Raw genomic sequence first — 21,958 nt, forward strand, 5'->3', positions numbered from 1 at the left:
GGATGACCAGCCCACTAAGTGGGTGTGAGCTGTCAATTACTGAAATCCAGGACACAAGGTCAGAAAACCAGCTCCAAAGCTTGCACCTAGGACGGAGTACCAATCAGAAAATGCTACTGATATAAGGGAACCAAGTCCCAATCTATTAGATGTCTGGTACAATTTATGTTCTCTAAAATCAAAGAATGAATTTTAAGAGCAGTGGAAGTTAAGAGCAGAGCATATTTACTGAGAAAAAGAAAGCTTCTGTCTGAGAGACAGAAGTCCCAAGTGGATTGCCAAAGAGTGTCCTTTTTTTGGTAACGGGGATCACACTCACAAGCTCCTGTTTGCCAGGCAGGCGCTTAGGCCACTGAGCTTAAATCCCGGCCCCAAAGACTGTCTTTTAAAGGGGTTTTTGAAAGAATTTTGCCCCATTTGGGACACTGTAGCTGGTGAAAAGCTGGGAGGCAGAACCAGGAGGCTCTATCTTCCCCACCTTTAGGAATTTACCTCTGGCGTGTGCATCACTAATGCCCCTTAGGCACCACCCCAAACCTAAACTACATGTATGCCCCCACTCCACGTGTCCAATGGAGAGATTGCCAGACCCCAGAGAGAATGCCAGCCCCAGGAGACAACACCAGACCCTGGTGGGTCGGGGTGTCTCTCCCCGCATTCTTAAAATAAAGGTTATTTATATTTCATACTTCTTATCTTTTCAGCTGCATCACAATTCTATCCGTTTTTATAGAGTAAAACCACAAAGTGAGGCAGGTCTAAGGTGGGGAAAACATGGTAACTCGCAAGGTAGGTATGAAGTGGGACAGAACTATGGTTGACCAATAAGATTAATTGTTCAGGTAAAACTGGTTAAATCAGGAACAAATGGGGAAGCAACTAGCAAGTGGGCATGCAGAAGGAGTAGTGACTGTTCTGGCAAGGGGTTGGGATGGTGACTCCTGGCTTCCTCAGGGTGATAGAGACCTAGTTAGAATATCAATTCCTGATGCTTATCCTTCGGAAGCATGTGGATCCTTTTGATTTATCTTTTGTCTTGAGATCTGACCCACAGCTGAGGTGTCTGTCTCTCCCACAGTTGCAGGGTGTCTGGCCTTCTCCATGGTTCTTTCTTATCTAGCCCTGCCTGACTGCCTATAATATTTCTAACTCAGCTGCCTGTCACACTAGGTTCACTTCTCAGAATGAAGCAGGGTTTTTGACAGCAAGGACTAGATTTGACCTAGGACACAAATGATGGCTGCCATTAAGCTTGAGCCCTTGTGCTATCTTTCTCAGCAGTCTGTCCTGCACTCTGCAGGGTGCACTATGTTTCCTACTTTTAATTTGCCTGCACTCACTCTGCAAACAAGTTTCTTTTCTTAGCAAGTTTCTAAATGTAAAACCTCACTACCTTTTCACTTGTCTTGACCACTTCTTTCAAGACAAGAGTCCACAGCTCCCCAGAACCTTGCCAACACAACTCTTACGAGTATTTCAGGGGACAGGATGAGGGGAACAAGAGTGACCTTGTTTCTCTGGGGTTTGACAAATGTTAAGGTGCCATATTTTAGGGTAATGCGTCCTTAACTCTATCACTACTTAGAGCCACAGGGAAGATTTTAACTCAGGGAGATGTGACTCAGAATTTTATTAGTATCCTGGGGTGAGGAGTAAGTGAAAAGTCTCACAGCAGGGAACCAGAATATAAATTTCAATTGTATCTGGTAAAAAGCTTAAGTGGGGTGAGAGGAGGTTGTTTACCTTTCTTTATTGCCAATCTGAGGATGTTTTCTGCATAGGATTAAATATACTCTGCCTCGAGGTGGTGGGGTGGGCGGGAAGAATGTAAATTGTTCTTTCTCTCTGGATAGCTTCAAAAGGGGTCTGCAAGAGTTGACCTTCATGCCCCCAACCCCATCCAATATTGTCCCAGCCAAAGAAAAAACAAATAGAACCGATACTAAACTTTGGACCCTAAATCCTCAGGCCTTTTCTCCCCTTTCAGGCACTGTGTTCTCTGCTCCTACTGTTTGCAGCACCACAAACACCCTCAACTAACTCAACTCTCTCCTGTTCTCCCCACCTTCCCCGCGCCCTTTTAGCTTATACCCCAACATTCACATGGAATAGTGCAGAAGTAAACCATTCCAGAAGGCAGGGGATTTTAGGGGAAAGGAGCTATTATACATCCACCAGGAGTTGCTCCCAATTTACAAATTGTCTATCAAGCCCATGGCTAGCACTGCTTTAGAGGAAAAAATAACCTTGGAGTCTCTTGTCTCCTGCTTCTGGCCTTAGAGTGTCTGCTCCTCACTGGAATCTCACAAGTTTTTTCTGCTTTGTCTCTTCTCACAAGGTCCAACACCAACTCATATTAGCTACTGGTTTGGGATGAAGGGTAAATATGACTCCAGTGCAGCTCATTAAATGCAACCTAATTCAGAGGGTTGCATTTTTACAAAGGGGTTGCAATCTAAAGTTGGTGGATCAGGCAAGATTTACATTGTCAAAATTACCCTGGAAAATCCCTTAAACCTTCCAGTGCACAGTATATAGTTTTGTAGTTTCCGTGCTGCACAGTAATATGTGTATACACTAATGTGCATAGCATTCAATTAAAAGCGTAAGAGCAAAATACAGTTCCACACTATTTTTAATTATATGTAAGAAAGAGCACAGTTGAACTTGAATAAATTAAATGGTATGCTGATGCTCCCACTCTGTATCTTTCACCTCAACTCCCACAGGCTTTGTGCATACTTCTAAATAGGCTTAGGGGCTCAATTTACATGAAAAGACAGACAGCTCCGGGAACCTTTGAGGCCTTCTCTTAAGATACACAATCACCACAAAAGGAAAAGAGAGGGCATTCTTTCACATTGATCTCTTTTCCTGTTTTTGCCTTGTGGCAGGAACAAAAGAAGACTTCTGAAAGAGAAACTTGGTAAAAACTGCAGGCAATAACTTCTACACGAGGCTGTGAAAGATGCCCCATTTCAGAATGTTTCCTTAAGTTTGACATCCACAGCACACAAGTAAGAGTCTTCATGACCAGTTAGCCTAAAGTCTTTAAAGGAGGTAAGGCCTCACTCTAAGAAAGTTGATTCTAAGAAAAATGCAGAATGAATTAAAAAGGGGCCTCAAACTGATGTCCCGGGTAAAACAAAAGTTAGATTAGGTGCTGCAGATTTAAGGAAAAGATTAATGATTTTTGCAAATGTACATACTGTTTTTAAAAGAATTATTCTCTAAGTACAACTTTTTTTTAGTACTTGACTTGAACCCAGGGCCTTCACACTGAGTTATATCCCCTACTCTTTTTTATTTTGAGATAGGGTAATTAAATTGCCCAGACTGGCTCAAACTTTAAATCCTTCTGTCTCAGCCTTCTACAGTGCTGGAATTATAGGTGTGTACCATCATACCCAGCTACAGTATTAGGTAACTGTTAACTCTTGAATGTTGATATAAATGTGAGAAAATCAGTTTACAGCATGCGGGGGTGTAAGAAATGTTATCCCAAAATATGGCACATTGTCAAACTAGTTTAAATGGAAAGCAATAGAGAAAATTGCAGAAACAGAAAAAGCTCTCTGACAGTCTGCCTTGAAGACTCTCATGGGACAGGTGTCTTCCCCTTTGCCAAAGGTAGGGACACCTAAACAGAGAGGCCAAGAAGAAGCTGGACAAATAGGCCTTGCTAAGACACCACATCCCCAGTCTCAGTAACCTTCAGTTCCAGCCCCTTTTTCTCTAATTATATTTCTATACAATGTCTATTCTTTAACAAAGTTACCTATAAAAATAGTTCTACCTGGGTTTGAGTTTTTATTTCTGAAGGCCCCTGTGTATTCTGGTTAAAAACAATTGTCATTTTTTTCTCGTTATGCTCTTTAACTGTACAAATACCAGCCGTGAGCCTAGCAACAGTGGAAGAGAAGACTCTGCTTTTTCTCACCCACAATCACTTTCTTCCTTCTCTCCCCATATTCACGTACATATACAGTGCCTCACTCATATGACCTTTATATTCTGGAACACTACAAGCTTGTTCCTACTCTAGAGTCTGTGCCAGCTGTTTCTTTCTGGTTGCATATGTTTTCTCCAGTTCCCTGAATGATTTAAGTATCAGCTCATAGTCTCTGTAGATAGGTTTTCTCTGATCACTCAAGTATAGCAGATGATTTTTCCCAAAAGTCCTCATTATCACCTACTACAGTTTTATTTTCTTTCTTTCTTTTTTTTTTTTTGTTAGTCTTTATTTTTCTTTTCTTTCCTTCTTTTTTTTTTTTTTTTTTTTTTTTTTTTTTTTTGGTACCATGAATCAAATTCAGGGCCTTGTATTTGCCAGGCAGGCTCTCTGCTGCTGAGCTGCATCCGTGACCCTCCAGTTTTATTTTCTTTCTCGTATTTATTACAAAGGCCTCACTTATTACTTTGCTTATTGTCTGAATCCCTTACTGAAATCCAAGCTCCTGGAAGACAGGACCTCTGTCTTTCCCCTCAAGGCCTAACGCATGCTAGCCTAAAGAGATAGTGAATAAATATCTGGTGACAGAATAAATGATTTGGAGGCAAAAAACCCATATAGCTACACTTCTCTCATCTGGACCAACGTATTCTGGCCAATGTACAACACCTAACTGATGATACCTACCCTAAATACTAAGAAAGGGGCTAAGAAGGAAAATAAGTTGCAGAAGTTCAACTTGCAAGTTTAAAGTTATAGCCAGGCAGGAATTACTACAAAATCGACTGGTTTGCGATTTCCCTGTGTACCAGCATTCATTTCTGCCTGTTGAAAAGTAAAGAGTGAGACTGAAGGTGCAGATCTATCACCTGACAGGAATATCAAGTATATCTCTGATCTCTCTGACAGAAAGAGGTCCTGTGCTATTAACTAAAACCCAGTTTGCTTCTACCTGGTCCGGTTGGACTCACTAGGACCATAGGATTCTAATCTCTAGATATTATGGGAGAAGATACAAGCATGGCTGTTGCATTAAACTCACGCTGCCTTTTTCCAAGGCCAAATACATAAATGAACATTTTTCCTTTTATGGTAGCTACTGGATTTCAACTCAAAAGATCTATATTGACCATGTATTATAGCTGAGATGTAGCACAAAGTGCTACAGAGGACACTGAGATGAAAGTCAGTGAGCTCAGCACCAACAGCTTGATGGTGGGAGACATAATACAATATAAGTGGCTGATTGGAAGTATCAGATGAGGCCCGAGTGTATTTGCTTTCTACTGTAATTAAGAAACCAATCAGAAGACAATATACAGAAGGCCAGGGGGACCAATCATGAAGAGTTTATGTCTCATTGTCTGAGCTATGAAAGAGACTGGAATAGTTAACTACAGAGTCAAGGATAGAGTAGTATACAGGGGTATAATGGGATAGTGTATTTCTTTACCCATCATAAGTGTTATGACCAACACTCCTATAACAAAACAAAGGTTAACAAGAGAAAACATAGCACATTTATTTAATCGCTTTTAAATGAAATGGGGCCTTCTGAATAAGATTTGAAATTTGGGAGACAAGAAATCACGTAGCAGAAGGAGGGAGAGAGAGAGAGGGAGGGGGAGAGAGAGAAACAAGGGTAGAGGAGAGAGGAGAGAGGAGAGGAAAGAAAGAGAAGAAGGGAGAGGAGCAGAGGCTCAGCTTCTGAGACTACTTCTGAGGCCTTACATAAATTTTCTTTATTTTAAATAGTCAGCAAGCCAAAGTGCTGTACTTTGGGGTATCATTTTCTCTCTTTTCTTTTTTTTTTTTAATATGGAATACTTCACGAATTTGTCATCCTTTGCACAGGGGCCATGCTAATCTTCTCTGTATCGTTCCAATTTTAGTATATGTGCTGCTGAAGCAAGCACTGGGGTATCATTTTCTAAGCGCCAAGATTAGCATGACAGTAACAAATCATGATGAATGGATGAACAAACAGATATTTTCTACATTCTAATGTGCCAGGTGTCATCTTAACTATCCTAGTTACTTTCCCATGGGCTATTTAATGCTTGCAATAATGTAAAGCAAAAATTTATTTTTCTTCTAGATGTTCACATGAGGAAACCAGCACTCAGAGTGATGTGATAAAGGACATGACATGGATACATTAGGATTGGAGGAGTCTGAATACTGAAACTTGGCATCCAGTTCTCTTTTCATTTCCCTACAACCATTTCTTTCATCAAGATACCACATAATCAATCTTTGCGACACAGAAAAACCACACACCAAAAGAGCTTTCTAAACTTACTTTTGGTAAAGATATAAACTTCTAAATCAAAAACAAACAAAAGATGTAATTGAGAGAAACTATTCAAATATCAGAAGGCAATTTTTCATCAGGTGGTACAGAAGTAATGATACCAATTCTGGGACATTTTTCCAGATTTTTATTTATATTTATTTTTGAGACAGTGTATGTAGCCCAGGACAGTTTGTTTGAATAGACCTAAACTAGTGTGCAAAGTGTATTGGCAGTGCGCTGTGGAGATGCCCATAACAGACTTGGGGTTAGTCTTGATCTGCTATCCTTGCTTTGGAATCACTTGAAATTATGGCCAGTTATAACCACACGTGACAGAATACAACTGGCCTTAACAATTAACCTTGTCTAGTTTTCCCTCAGTCCCTAACATGGCAAAAGTCTGTTAAATCACCAAGCAAAAAAGCCTTTTAAGCATTCTATTTGTGCTGGAAGAGTTTTTTGGTTTTGGAGCTGGGGATTAAACCAGGGCCATGTACATGCTACGTATGCACTCTACCACTGAGCCATACCCTCAGCCCTCTGAGACCTTTTAAGTCATCTGCCTGTGCTTTGCATTTCATCAGTTTTTTTCAAACTGTCAAAAGACCAGATAGGTCCAGTGGGGTAAAGATTGAGTGGGAAAAGCCTCTCAAGCTTTTCCCAAGCTATGTATGTACGTACATACATACGTAGCTTGGGAAAAAAATGAGGGACAATAGTGTCATTTCAGGTAGAGTATTAGGAAATCCCTTTTAGATGGAGTGACATTTGATCAGAGACATGAAATTATGGGAGTGAACCCAGAAATGATGTGAGAAATAAGCACTAGAGGGAGAGAGAAGTAAAGGCTTTGACCTGGCTCAACTATACACTTCCTGTGATCCTGATGTTTCATTTAAATGTGACTGCTGTCATCTTAAAATTCATTCACAAAGCAACTGAAAGCCACATTTATATTTCCTTGATAAAAATCAAGAATTTTGGTAGGACACTACAATCATGTAATTGCTAGGAGCAGTAGAAATGGAAAGCGGGGGGAGGCAAAATCTCATATTTGGAAAGAATCACTTGTACTTACTGATGACAGCCCAAGAGGATGTTTATTTAGCCCTACCCCTCGCCCCCTTTTTTTGTACTGGGGATCAAACTCATGACCTTGTGCTTACCAGGCAAGCGCTTGAGCCACTGAGCTAAATCCCCAGCCCAATACCCCCCTTTTTGAAAAGGGCTTCTAGAGTAATGCACTTCACTTCATTCAGTGAATATTTACAGAGTTCCTTCTATGTGACAAACGCCGTTTTAGGTGCTGTGATTATAGCAAGGGTCAAAATGAAATACCTGCTCTCAAAGAGCTTAAATTATAGTAGGGCAGATTGTACTGTTAAACTGCAGTCCAGCACATCAGTGGTAAACTGTGTGTGAAAGTTTCATAACACAGCTCTCCAAAAAGATGTCTATGTGTTCTTCCCTTAAACTTAGGTGTTTTGTTTTGTTTTTGTCTTTTGGCTGTGCTGAGATTGAGCTCAAGATCTTACATATGTTAGGTAATCACTCTACCACTGAGCTACAGCCCCAGTCCTATGATTCGGTCTTTGGGACTGCCTCAACACAGAGAATGCAGTGGAAGAATACAACATGACTTCTGAGGCTACATTTTTAAAAAGGCTATTCTGTTTCTGCTGATTTTTTTTTTTTTTTTTTTTTGAGACACTCAGTCTAGGAGACTTCAGCCACCAGAAGTGTACCCTGAGGTACCCATCAGAAGACCATTTCAGGGGACCACAAGAGTGACAGCTCCCTGAGAGGACCACATGTCCCAATCCTAGCTGTTTAAGTCTTTCTAGCTCAAGCACTAGACTTGACATATCCCTGGATGGGAGTCTTCACTCCTATATGAGAGGTTCTGTAAATAAACTCATTTGCCAGCTTACTTAACTCCAAGATTCTAGAGCAACATAAGTCATTGTTATTATTTTAAACTTCTGCTTAGAGTTATTTTCTAACTCAGAAGAACATAATAGGAATATGGGTGAAATGAACATAACAACAAGTAATGATAAAAGTCCTATGAGGAGCACTAAAACACATACATACATACATACGTAGCTTGGGAAAAAGATGAGGGACAATAGTGTCATTTCAGGTAGAGTATCAGGAAATCCCTTTTAGATGAAGTGACATTTGATCAGATACATGAAATTATGGGAGTGAAGCCAGAAATGATGTGAGAAATAAGCACTAGAGGGACAAAGAAGTAAAGGCTTTGAGGTGGGAACATGCCTGCTATGTTGGAGGAATGGTAAACAGGCAGGTACAAGTGTGATTAAGAAGGAAACCCAATTAGGAAGATGGGAGACCATGTAAGACTTTGGAGGCCATGGTGGGGATTTTAGATTTATTCTGAGAGATTAGAAGCCCACTGGAAAGTTGTGTGTGAGCAGTGGGAGTGATATGACATGATTCATACTTTAGAAAAATCACTTTGGCTGCTGTGTGGAGAATAAATTTAAGACAAAAGTATACAGGGAAGCCAGACTTTTTTTTTTTTTTTTTTTTTTTTTGTCTTTTTTGAGACGGGGTCTTGCTATGCAGTTCAGGCTGGCCTTGAGCTCACTTTGTAGCCCAGGCTGGTCTTGACTTACAACGATCCTCCTGCCTCAGCCTCCTGAATGCTGGTTTTACAGGAATGAGCCACCATGCCTGGCTTCTTTTTTGGAAGCCAGACTATTACGTTGCTTAGAAAACTAGTAACGGTCATTTGGGCTGGTGTGGCAGAAGTGGAGGCAGTAAAAAGAGGATGAATTCAGGGTTTATTTTGGAAGCAGAGTTGACAAATTTGTTGATGGATCCAATGGAGAAATGAGAAGAAAAAGTAATCAAGGATGATTCTGTAGTTCTTCACCAAACAAATGAGTTAATGGTATACCATTTCATGAGATAAAACAAGGTTATGAAAGAAGTTTTGGGGAGAAACTCAACTGCTCTACCTTGAATATATCAAATTTGAGATGCCTATTACACATCTATATGGAAGTAATCAAAAGCTGTTTGGATATGAGTCTAAAACTCAGAAAAAGGCCAAAGTGGGAATCATCCAAGTATATAACTGATGCTTAAAGCCAAGGGATAAGGTGTAAGTAATGATAGAAAATAAAGAAGTAAAGGCTCCATCCATGAGCTATTCTGAAACTGGAAGAAAGACAGTCAACAAAAGTGACAGAGAGGAGCAGCCATGGATAAAAATATCATCATCATTACCACCATCATCATCAATCTCAATAACAATGAAACAGGAGCTTTGTGTCTCAAAAGCTAAACTGAGTAGAGAAAATAAGGGTCAAAGGTCAAATGCTACTGAGAATGCCCATAAAATAAAAACTAAGAATTGGCCATGAGAGTCAATAGGCCAAAATCACTGGTAATCATAAGAGTAATTTCAACAGAATGCAGGAAGAAAAGCCTGATCCGAATGGGTTGAGAAAATAATAGATGGTAAAGAAGGAGCCCCATAATTTAAATTGGATAGGTAGAAGGAAAGTGAGGTGGTATAGTACATTTTAAAGATAAAATTATTCTAGCACTTTCAATGAAATTAATGAGGAAAGAAAGGGAATGTGAGTGTTGGAGGAAGTAAGAGGGAGTGGGATTTATTGTGCAAGTAGAGGATTGGCCTGGGATAGGATGAGGGAATATATGTGTGTACTTAGAATTGACAGATTTGTTAGTGCTCTTAAATTTCCTATGTAAAAATTCTGGAGTTAACACTGTCAGTAGTCTATGCAATCATTTTCAAACTACGAATACCTATCCTCAAAGTTGACTAGACTAGGGTCAAGAATTGAGTCAAGGGCAGAAAATAAGCAGAAAATTTGAAAGGGGAAAGCAGGCCCAAGAGAAGTTGTTTAGACTGTAGCTGAAATACATTGTGAATGAGGCACTACCTTTCATGGCTCCCATTCTTGAATTTCCAGAAGATTCTTGTTCTTTTGCAGTAATCCTTTTGGTAATTTGAGCCAGCTTGACTAGGTTTTTAATCCTCACAGCCATTAAGAGTCTAATTTAAACAGTACTAGTGTGAGAAAGAGGAAGAATGATGCTCTCCAATAAACTGTCTCATGGGGATGGTCGTGACATGACCTTAAACAACAAGCAAACTATAGGAAAGCCTTGAATGGGAATATGGTGGGAAAGGTGCGGCATTCCGTGTCTGACACTCCCTCTGTCACACACACACACCACACGGACTCTCTAACACGTAGTTTGCACTGCAGACCCTAACCTTGAGATGACATGTTTTCATAAAATGAATTATACTTTCAAGGTGCTATGGCAGTCACTGTTAGTAATGCGTGTGCATACACACGCACACAAACATATGCACACACACAACTTTACTAATCACTGAGCCATAGTCTTTAAATTTTGTTAGGATACAAAGCCCACAGGAACTTTCCAGGTCATAATAATGTATTGTTGATTAATGAGAGATATTTCTGGGTAAGAAAAAAATAATCTAACACAAAAAACAAACACAGTTTCTCATTTTAACCATATCATCTCACACAGCACACTTATGTTCTGAATTTCATTAAAAAGTCAGTAATTATAAATTTCTCTCAGTATTTTATAAATATTTAAATGAAATAAACTATATTAAATATCTTCCACAATGCTAAGCAAGTGTTGGTAAGTGTTCAAAGAAATATTATTTTCTGTGCTTTAGTTTGAATGTCCTTACCTTTTCTCATAACTAGTAAATCTATCCATTAATCAAGAGCATCAATTACCTGCTTGTATTTAAAAAGCCCAGGGAATCAAAGAAATAAAAGGCATCAACTCCACTTTTATAGAGCTCACAGTTGAGTTAGGGTGCCAAAAATGGTCACACAGAACACTTTAAAACTATAACATATTCTTATAATTAACTTTAGGGTTTTGTAATATTGTTATGATGAAGTCTTTCAATTAAAAAGAAAAATCCCAATCCTACTACCTTAATGAACCAACTGTTTTTACTTATCTATTTTCTCTTCTCATCTTGCTCCAGATATACATATTTTTATAATTTCTTGCTTTTCTCAACATGATACAAAATTCTTGCTAGTGTATAATCTCCCAAATCATTTAATTTTAAAATATTAAGATACACACTGTACTGTGTATGTATATCATAGTTTAACTCTTCTGTTGTTAGACATTAAAGGAGTTTTCTCTATATAAGTAAGGTTACAATTAATTTCATTAATGCACTGGTCATTTTGGCTTTCTTTTATTCTTAATTTCAGATTTTATTGCTTTATCCTGGAACCTATGCCTCAGTAAAGTTTGTTCTTAGAAATACTGAATATTGGAGCTGGTTATGCTGCTCAGCAATAGAGTATATGCTTAGCACATTCAGTGTTCTAGATTCAATCCCTAAGAAAGGAAGAAAAGGAGAAAGGTAAGAACGGAGGAAGAAAAAGAAAAGAAAAAACTGACTGCTTATCTCTTTTTTATGAGTAAAAGTAATTTTATATTGATGTCATTAGTGTTTACATGATTCTATTTGATTGCTTTCTGTACCCTTTTTGTATGACCAGAACCATTATATCTGGAGTTTAGAGGCAGAAGAGACATTGCTGAAGTGATAAAGATAATAGGAAAGACTCATGAAAGAGAGGGGATTTGACCTGAGCCTTAGAAGCATGGTAGGCTAGTGACCAGTGCTCAGAGAAGGACACCAGCTTGAGCGAGAACGCAGAAGCATAATGATGGAGGAGGGTGACTTTCAGGCTATCTCCCTGAGAGTATTACATCTGTTGTGAGCAATAGCTAGAATGAGCTTCAATAAGATAAAAATGGATGTGTGATTGAAGGAACTGAAAAACAGATTTAAAAACTGAATCTTCCCCAATTGAAATTACTTCAGAGCCATAGTCATCAAATTAGATAAAACATTTAATGAACTTTTTGATGTCTTCTTTCTTGCTTGCTTTTAAAATTTTTTTTCTTTCTTCTTTTTTAGGGGGTGCTGGGGATTGAACCTAAGGCCTTGTGCATGCAAGGCAAGAGCTCTACCACTGAGTCACATCCCCAGTCCCAACAGGAATTTTTTAGGATGATGACAGATACCCAAATGCACTTGGCAAGATGGAGAGACCTCTTAATCCTGTCCATTCAGACCACTCAATGGGTATCAAATGGCAAGGAACATGACAAAGATGGCATGTGGGGCTACCAGCACTAAACTTATACAGGTGACAAAGATTTCTAAGGGCTGTGACTCTGGAGATTAGTCATCAAATAACACTCAAATAGGGTATATCTCTAGCCAGCTGTCAAACCCATTATGCCACCTGAACTGAGCTAGTCAGAGGCAAGGTGCAGCACATGTTTCTTTGGTTGACCACAATATAGTTCCTGAAGCCAGATGAACATTTTGCACAGTATTTATTATTTTAATAAACCAAATGGAATGTTTAGAGAGGACTGGGGCAATCTGATTGGCACACTTACAGGGCATTAATTCTTCCAAGGTGACTGGTGCATAAAAAGTGAAACTATAGCACTCATGTAAACAATCCATCTGCCTCATTTCCCTCCCTCAGGCACCTCTAATTTTCAGCTTATATTAACTGTAAGATGAGCTAATGTTTTTAGTGTAGGAAAATGGCATTATCCCAGACATAGAGATCACTTTAACAAAAAAAAAAAAAAAAAATTCTATGGCCATATAGATTGTATAAGTAGGCTTCTGCAGCCAGTAACTATTATATCGCAGTAGATTGTTATGACCACAGTGCAAACATCTCAGTAAGTAAATACTAACTTATTACAGAAACCACATGCTTCACTTTAGGAAAGAAAATTATGGATAGCTTTTGTCCACAAAAGACACATACTTTGGGGCTGGGGATTTAGCTCAGTGGCATAAGCACCTGCCTTGCAAGCAGGCAGTCATGAGTCCGATCCCTGGTACCGATAAAAAGGAAAAAAAAAAAAAAAAAAGACACATACTTTCTGAACTAATCCCCCCAAAATAAGTACAATTCAACAATAAGTCTAATAGTCTCATTCTTTCAAAATAGGTACCTCCTCCTGGGTGCTTTGAAAATTAGAGTAAATGATTGTTTTATGAAGAAACAACTTATAAGGAATTGGAGCTATAGAACCAGAACCAGGATAAACAGCTTTTCTGGGACCAGAGAGGAAAACCACGTAGATTTCTTCTAAGGTCAATTCCTAATCATCTCCAGAAAATTACTTCATGTTTATCTTTGGATCACATTTTCAATTTCTTTTATATATTGACTCTATCGATCATTTTTATTTATCCCCGTCCTTGAATTGATTCTTAGACCAGAAAGGAAAATTTTGTCGAAGAGAGGTAAAACACAAACTTCTTAAAATATTAACGTATTTAGGATAGAAAGAAAGGAAAAGGAATAGAAAGAAAGTCAAGAGCAAAGGAGAGGATGAAGAGAGTAAGAAAGAAATGAAGAAGAGGGGGAAGAGTTGTGGAAGAGAGTTCCTAAGTGAAAAAGAGGGAGGAAAGGGAGTAGCAGGAAAAAGAGTGGGACAAGAAAAGTATAAACAGTTCTTTGAGGAAATTATGCAGGAAAGCAGACAATCAAAGCACTAGAGAGAGACAGCTGGAGTGTATTCATTCCTGCTTCTCCTATATCACCTCTGGATTACTCAGCACCCAATGAGTATTTATAAAGCCTACCGGCATACCTCACATTCAGATAGACAGGGACTATTCACAATGTTATGCTAGTAACCTCTTTGGTAGTTTGATGAAATCAAACCACCAAACATGTTTTTAAATACACAGAATTATAAAGGAAATAGAATTTTATTGAAATACGATTTTCAAAATAATTCTGAATATCTAAAATATGAAGAAATGTGCTTTTTGGGGCTGGGGATTTAGCTCAACGGTATAAGCGCCTGCCTTGCAAGCGTGTGGTTGGGAGTTCGATCCCTGGTATCGATTTTAAAAAAAAAATGTTCTTTATGATGCATTAAATAGCAAACTCTAGCAGTAGTCTAATATAACTATTATAATATCAAAGTAGAGACAAAGGTAAAGAATATATAAATATATATAGAAATTTAACATTAAGTGAAATGTAACATTAAGTATCTGTAATATCAAGTATCTAGAGTCTAAATTCCCAAGTTACTGCTAATACTATTGTGGCTTACTACTTACATTCCAAATTTAGGAAATGTTTGTTTTTCAGGTAATGTCAGTGAAAATTTCTCATCCAAACTCATGAATCTCCTGAATTTAAGAACTTATCCTATTCATATGTAAAAAAGTTGAATAGATTTTCCCTTTATTTTATAAACATTTTAATGTAAGAGCAATAAGAGATTCCACAAAACCATACAGACCAAAGTTGCTGAGGAAACTAAGACCTCTAAACAAATAAATAATTGAAGCAACAATTAGTATGAATTGTCATTAATTTAAAGGGTTTATGAAGAAGATGAGTCCTTCCAAAATTTCTAAAGAAGTGCTAATATACTAGGGACACTGCCAATTGATACTGAAAGTATGAATTTCACCTCATACCACACAGTAAGGTAAAATTCAGAAAAGCTAGAATTAAACATAGAATTATTCAAGAAAGTAAAGGAAAACAGAGCATTTTTTCCTTTGTTTTGAATGATAGTAGAGACAGAGTAGGACTTAGCATAGTGGAGGCCAACATGCCAATAAGGCACACTGCAATACACGTAATGGAGCAATCTGTGGACTCACAGTTACACTGACTGAGTCTGAATCTCATTTATGCTGCTTCCATCTACAGGATTCTTTATAGCTTAGTTTACTCATTAGTGAAACAGAGATAATATTATCTGGATCACAGCGCTATCATAAACAGTATATATATACAAATTTATATATACAAAGCACTTAAAACTGTAGCTAATAGTTACTTAAAAAGAGTATGCATTACAGCTTCTTAGAAAAGTATTATTGCAACTTCTCTAGTACCAAAAGAAAATACTGAAATATCTGGTCATACAAGTCGGTTGTATATCAACAATTTCATTGATAAAATTAAAGGGCAAACAACAAACTTAGAAAAATAATTGAAATAAATACAGTAAGAGAAAAAAGGTGAACAGGCTTATTATAAAAAGAATTCTTCGGGCCAGGGATTTAGCTCAGCAGCATAAGCACCTGCCTTGCAAGCATGTGGTTGTGAGTTCGATCCCCAGTAAAAAAACAAAAACAAAAAAAACCTTACAAATTAATATAAAATATTTATTGCCATTTCAATTAACAAAAAAATTTCCAAATTTTTCTTATTTCAAAGGAAAAATGAAAGAATATGAGAAAGTATATTGTTACTTAGAAAATGCTACAGATTAACATGGTATTACTTTTGTTACTACATAATAAAACTTTTTAAGGTGTGGAGAAAATATAGCTGAATGTTAAACATTATGGATAAAAGATGATAGCTAATTGATTTTTTATTTTCTTTGTGTTTTTCCATCTTTTTGAATGGAGAAAATGACCAAATTCCAAGAATCATTTTTTAACAGAGAAAGTGAACATGACATTGTACCACTGCTTGAAATGCAGAAAATTAGAAGCATCCTAAATGTTCATCAATAACAAATGGATTAAAGGTATACATGGCATATATATATATATTCAATATAATTTAATAAGCAGCTGTTTTAAAAGAATTACTTTATTTTTGCAATGAAATTACATGATGTTTGTATAAATATGACTCAATTAAAAATACTGTGCATATGGGGCTGGGGGTTTAGCTCAGCGGCACAAGTGCTTGCCTTGCAAGCTTAAGGTCACAAGTTTGATCCCGGGAACAAACAAACCAAAAAATACTGTGCATATTTCTCCGTTGCTTAGCAAAAGGTGTGTGTGTGTGCATGCATGTATGCATGTGTGTGTGTGATGGGGGAAGTGCTGGGGAAGGAGAAGTAGGAACACAGAATAAGGGCAGAGAAGGTATAGTGACTTTTCACAATATATGGTAAGAGCATGTTTAAATGTAAATTCAAAAACACATACCTAAGCTAGACTTACATTATACTAATGGCTACTTTTCATCCCACTTTCATCTAATAACATTCTCAGGCAGTTGGGATAAAAAACAGAGAAAATCTATATTTAATGGCCTATAAAGATTATTTCTGAGACAACCAGGACCAAGTCATTCTTCAAAGTTCGAAATTTCCATAGCTACCATGCAATTTTAGAAAGTCTTGACTCTGAGCTGCATGGCTGCAGGTATATTCGGTTCCTGCAGGCTGGGGATCTAGAAGAGGAATTTGAGCTATTCTCTTTTGTAGAAGCTACAGGAGACCCTTAGAAATAAGGGATTCAGAAAGAAAGGCTACGACAGGTACACCTTTCAAATCTTAATAAACTGAGTTCCTTCCTGAATCTTACAGGTTATCAAGGCTTCCTCAAATGGTATCAGGTCCATCTTCATGTGAGTGACTAAGATAGGTGGAGGAGTCAGAATCTTATTTAGTTATAACAGGCATAGATGTTTTTCCACGACATTGAAAATGGAAGATTTTTATATGACTATATATTAGCATACTAGTCCTAAACAATGCTATTCACCCTCAAAAATAGCATTTCAGGGCTAGGGATATAGCTCAGTGGCACAGTGCCTGCTTGGTAAGCACAAGGTGATGAGTTCGACCCCTGGTACAAAAAAAAAAAAAAGACAGTATTTCACATTTTTTTAAACTTTTTTTTTAATCAGTACCAGGGACCGAACTCACGACCGCCTGCTTGCAAGGCAGGTGCTTATGCCATTGAGCTAAATCCCCAGCACCTAGTACTTCACATTTTTTAGAAGGCTAAGCGGGAAGAGTAAAGACTAAAGTCTACTGACCTTGAATCAAGACTGGCAGCTTCCTGATGCTGCTGGTTTCAAGCAGGAGCCTAAAGAGATGTGTTTCTATGGTCTGTTGGCCATTTCAGAACTTGGGCAGTAAAATGGTCAATTCATTAGAAAGAAACAGCTTGAAGCAAATGAGCGGCTCTGAACATAGCAGGCTGCAGCAGCCCAGGATGGGAGCCACTTACATTTACTGGGACTCATGACATGCTGGGACCTGGAGGCCCAGGAAACTTAGCAACCTCCTCCCCTCCGTGAGCAGCTGTGAGTGTGGCAGGCTCTGGTGGTCCAGGACGGGAGCCACCAGTGTTTACTGGGACCCGTGCCATGCCAGGACCTGGAGCACCAGGAAACCAAGCAACACACCCACCCCACCCCACCGTGAGTGGCTGTGAACATAGCAGGCTGCATCAGCCCAGGACAGGAGCCACTGGTGTTTACTGGGACCCACACCATGCTGGGACTCAGAGCACCAGGAAACCAAGTGTCCCCTCCCCGCTGCCGGTTTTGTTTTGTTGAACCTCAATATACATGAAAACATGGACAGCTATTTTGAAGAGAACAAGAGACTCTATAACAGCCATTAGTGACTTTCCTATTGTCTTGTTTTGAAGACCTAAAATGCCTTCCTCATTCTGTTTGGATCAGTTTTATACTATGTTGTGTTGTATGAATTCTCTGTATGCCAATATATGGACAACTATTTGGAAGAAAACAAGAGACAATATGATAGACAGTGAAGATCTCAGGTCCACTAGCTTTGAAATTTGTATCTCTTACATTGCTTTCTTATGCCCTATTTTGTTGTGTTTAACTTTACGCCCTTTAAAATTAAAAGACTAAAGTCTGAAAAAATTCAGTTGGGGGTTATGGGTAAAGATGTTGCACTCAACAGACATGAAGTGTGAATTTGATAGTGTGCCTAGAGGGACAAATGTATGTTTGCAAGATACTTCAGAGACCACAGCCCACCATGGGAAAGTTTTTTCCCTTAAATTATTTCCTTTGTTTGTTTTCTTGAACATTAGAGTCACAAACACAGCTCTTCTACATTCCTTCAAAAGCTTTAACAGGTTTAAGTTATTTATCAGCATTTAAAATAGAAAAAGTACTGGGATCTCTCCCTTCTAAAGCTACACTCGTCTAAAAAAAACAACACATGTTTGGCTCTTTCACCTTATGCTTTTAAGAAAGAATTTTAATGGGATGGGGCTCCTTGAGGTGCACAAACTTAGGCAGGAGGAACATAATAGTAAATTATACCTTATAAAGAGTTTGAGCCTACTGGCCACTGCTAATGATGTTAAGTTCATAAACAAAATCTGGTGGTTTTTCTTTTTCAAAAATTTCTTCTTGAAAGGTACAACAGAAAATTGTGAATCACTCCCAACATCTGTCATACAAGAACCAGCGACTTGTCAATGACTCTAAATAGCAGGGCCTTGATAACTAGTCAATGACAAAGTTGTTTTGTCCAGTATCTTTTTTCTTTCTGGGAGCATTTTCCCTCCAATTAATGTAAGTTATAAGATTGAACTGGAGAGCTCAATAAACTGACACTCAAGAACAGGAGTTGGCTTTTCTTCTTTAATGCTAAAAACCAGAGTAAGCTGATATACATAGCTTGGGCCCATAAGGATGGAGGTGCCGGAACTTCTGGTAACCCCTGGGTGTAACCCTACTGCTGCACTGGGGCAGCCATTGTGTTTGGCCCATGTTTTCTTCCCACTGTGAATACCCCCTTCTCCCGGCTGTAATCTGATTTTCTTACTGTTAGACCCTATTCCCTTTCCCTCAGGTCTCTGCTCAGAGCTGTCATTTTGGCATGAAGCCCTCAATGAATTAATGCTAGTTGTCTTAAAGCTGTGAACAACCTGGGCAATGTCTAAAAGGTCTAGTCTCCAGAGAAAAGGGGGAAGGTTTTGCCTATGTTGACTATGCTTTTCCTTCCATTGGTAAGGGTGATAAAAATTTCTAGCACTGGCCAGGGGTTTAGCTCAATGGTGTAAGTGCCTGCTTGGCAAACGCGAGGTGGTGAGTTTGATCCCTGGCACCAAAAAAAAAAAAAAAAGTAAAACAAAAAAATTTCTAGCACTGAGCTGTTCATTCTGGAATGCGAGTCTAAAGAATTCTGTAATATTTAAAAATAAATAATTAAATGAATTGACTAAATTTTGGTTGTTTCTCTTAAAAGTAAACAATATATTTCTATACCTCAGGCATTATAACCAGAAAATTAAACTTCTCAACACAGTAACAAATATGCAAACAAGCTGTGACTCATTTTTACCATAATTCTATCCAGAAACATTTAAAAGGACGGCCTGCATAGTGAAGAGCTACATAAAAATGTACAGATACATTTGCTGTAGCCCTAAGAGCAGACAATATCAATTAATTGGAAGAGTGAAGAGTGTGAAAATGAAGGGACAAATGAAGGAGAGAAAAAATTAATACACAGTAGCAAAAATATCATAATTAATAAGAATGGATGCTAAATACAAAAGTGGGAGCAAAGTCAGTCTATAGTTCAGAGCCTACAACTAGGGATATTTTGTACAACATTTTTATCCACTATTCTGCCAAAGGAACTATTAGAGGAAACAACAAGGAGGCTCCTCCCCTTGAAAATTTGAGCCCTGGTTTGGAATTTTTATATTTCTTTCTTTAAAACCAAGAAGGTCTCATCACCCTCTCCTAGCTTCAAAAATATCACTATGGTAGTGGCTTGTGCTTAATATATGGTCTCATTTATATGTGTGATTTGTAGTAATCTCAAAAGTCATGTATTCTTTATAAAAGAACTACAACTCTGGCAGGCAAACAAAGACCCCTTGTCCTCCATCTACAAGATTATCTAAATTACTGTGATCTGCCTTGGTCACTTCAAGGAGGCTTCATGTCACCAGTGCTCTGTGTGTGTGTGTGTGTGTGTGTGTGTGTGTGTGTGTGTGTAAAACTAGCATATTATCAGGGTCACCAGCTAAAAACTATAAAACACCATGGGATTCCTGATCAGGAAGTAGTGTAGGACATGATGTAACTACATATGTAAAAACTATAGACCATTTGCTTTTTGTTTTAGGAAGCAAATGGGTTCCTTATAAGTCAAAAATTTACAATTCACATCAGGAATTCACTACTTACTGTTTAATGAAATCTGATTGTGATTCCATTTGTAAAGAATGCTTTTATAATTAAAATAAAATCTTTCTGTTTGATCAGTTTTATATATTCAGATTTGATTTTCCTGGGAATTCTTACTGCAGGGGAGCCTAGGAGTATTATTACCAGTTGGTAAATACTATTTTATTTTAATGTGATTTCTTCCTTTTCAGAAAAAACAAAAACCTAAGTATTTCTCAAGTTCGTATCATTCACAACATGAAAGGACAAAACTTGCACTGCAGCTTTACTTAGCTTAGTGCATCCTGTGGCACGTGAGGCATCCTGACACTAGCAAACTGCTCACAAAAAAACTGGAGGCCATGTTCTACGACCACACAGCAGTGTTTCCAAGCCACCTTCACAGCTAAATCGAGATCAAGCTGCCCTTCTAAAGCAAAACCCTGCTCTGCATATCTGAGTTAGCCAAGGCACAACCTTTGAGCTAATCAATCCAGCTCAGCCTGTTGTCCTTCTGACAGTGGCTAGAGCCATTAACGAAAGGACTCTCATGCCCTACCCCTGGGTCCTTCATGACCCACTGGCATATAAACGCAAAAGTGCCAGCTCTATTGGGTGCATCCATCCTGATCTGCCATTTCAAAGCAGCTGTCTGCAGGCCATGTCTGCACTCTGCTACCAGAATGCAATGGGGCAGAAAAATTAAAACGCAAGGGAGCTGGGGAAAGGGGGTGGGACGGAAACTTAAAGACAGTATCTTGGAAGCATATGTTTTAGAATCATTGCAGCCAGTTCCCTGTCAAGAAAATATTGGCCAGGTTGTTGGTCCAAAATCATGTAGCCACAGATGGTTTATGCCTCACTCTTTAGGTCTCTGCTCCTCCAACTAGCAAGAAACAAAGAAAATGGTTCTTTGTGGTATAGTTATTCTGCCACCTAGTGTTTATATGTAAAAACAAACAAATAAAATACACGCTGTGTTGGAAGACTAAAAAGAGTCATGAACTTTGCTAACTTCAATTCCTTTTTTTCTAAAAATGAAGAACTTTTATTTACACTGGCAGCCTGGCAAAGCATTGCCACAATTACAACAGCCTTTCTCATTTGAGTGGAAAGCTAGAGAGCATTATGTCTGAAGCCAAGATGTGAAGGAGAAAAGAATATAACTTGCAAAAGCAATTTTAATGACTTTTAAAAAGGCCTATTTCTTCCATGTTAGGAAAATATCATGAAGACACAATACAAACTGGGCAGTGAAAGAAGCTGGAACTGGACAGGCAAAGCGTAGCCACGGTGCCCTGGAGAACAAAGAAAAAAAGTAAAAAGAGAACAGGGATCCCTTTTAATGTACTATCACTTTAGCAACTAATGCATCATGAAGTAATGAAATGAACTGAGGGATTGGGTACCAGTCTGGGTTTCAGTCCTGGTAACTTTCCAGTTTTGCAGGTAAGGCACACAGTATCTTTGAGCTCTGGCTTTGCCTTTTGGAAAAAGCTACATGTATATCCATTTTTTATACTTTCATAAAGCTATTTCAAGGATTAACTAGAAATGCATGTAAAGGCATTCTGTAAACTACAAAGCGCCGAGTAACATCATGAAGACCACTTCCCTTCTACAGTGTTCCCTTCTCTGGCTTATGCCGTCACTTACTTGCATGTCACCCTCTGTGAAAGGTCTTACTCAACTGCCCTA

General features: G+C 38.4%; 1 protein-coding gene and 2 non-coding genes across 10 annotated transcripts in view; 1 reads left to right on the top strand and 2 right to left on the bottom strand.

Annotated features, from left to right (window-relative positions):
* The window catches only part of Rad51b (RAD51 paralog B), a 569,590-nt gene that overhangs the window by 188,303 nt on the left and 359,329 nt on the right, over nucleotides 1–21,958 (bottom strand). The gene's annotated exons all lie outside the window — the stretch shown is intronic.
* LOC111757599 (U6 spliceosomal RNA) lies at nucleotides 5,765–5,868 on the bottom strand. The gene has a single exon (XR_002791906.1). It is a non-coding gene; the product is annotated as a U6 spliceosomal RNA (small nuclear RNA).
* On the top strand, nucleotides 17,124–17,260 carry LOC111757619 (small nucleolar RNA SNORA2/SNORA34 family). Its single transcript, XR_002791921.1, has one exon. It is a non-coding gene; the product is annotated as a small nucleolar RNA SNORA2/SNORA34 family (small nucleolar RNA).

The sequence above is a fragment of the Cavia porcellus genome, unplaced genomic scaffold (assembly GCF_034190915.1).
Source record: "Cavia porcellus strain 051 isolate PalLab524CR breed Dunkin Hartley unplaced genomic scaffold, mCavPor4.1 scaffold_31, whole genome shotgun sequence".
Lineage (NCBI taxonomy): Eukaryota > Metazoa > Chordata > Mammalia > Rodentia > Caviidae > Cavia > Cavia porcellus.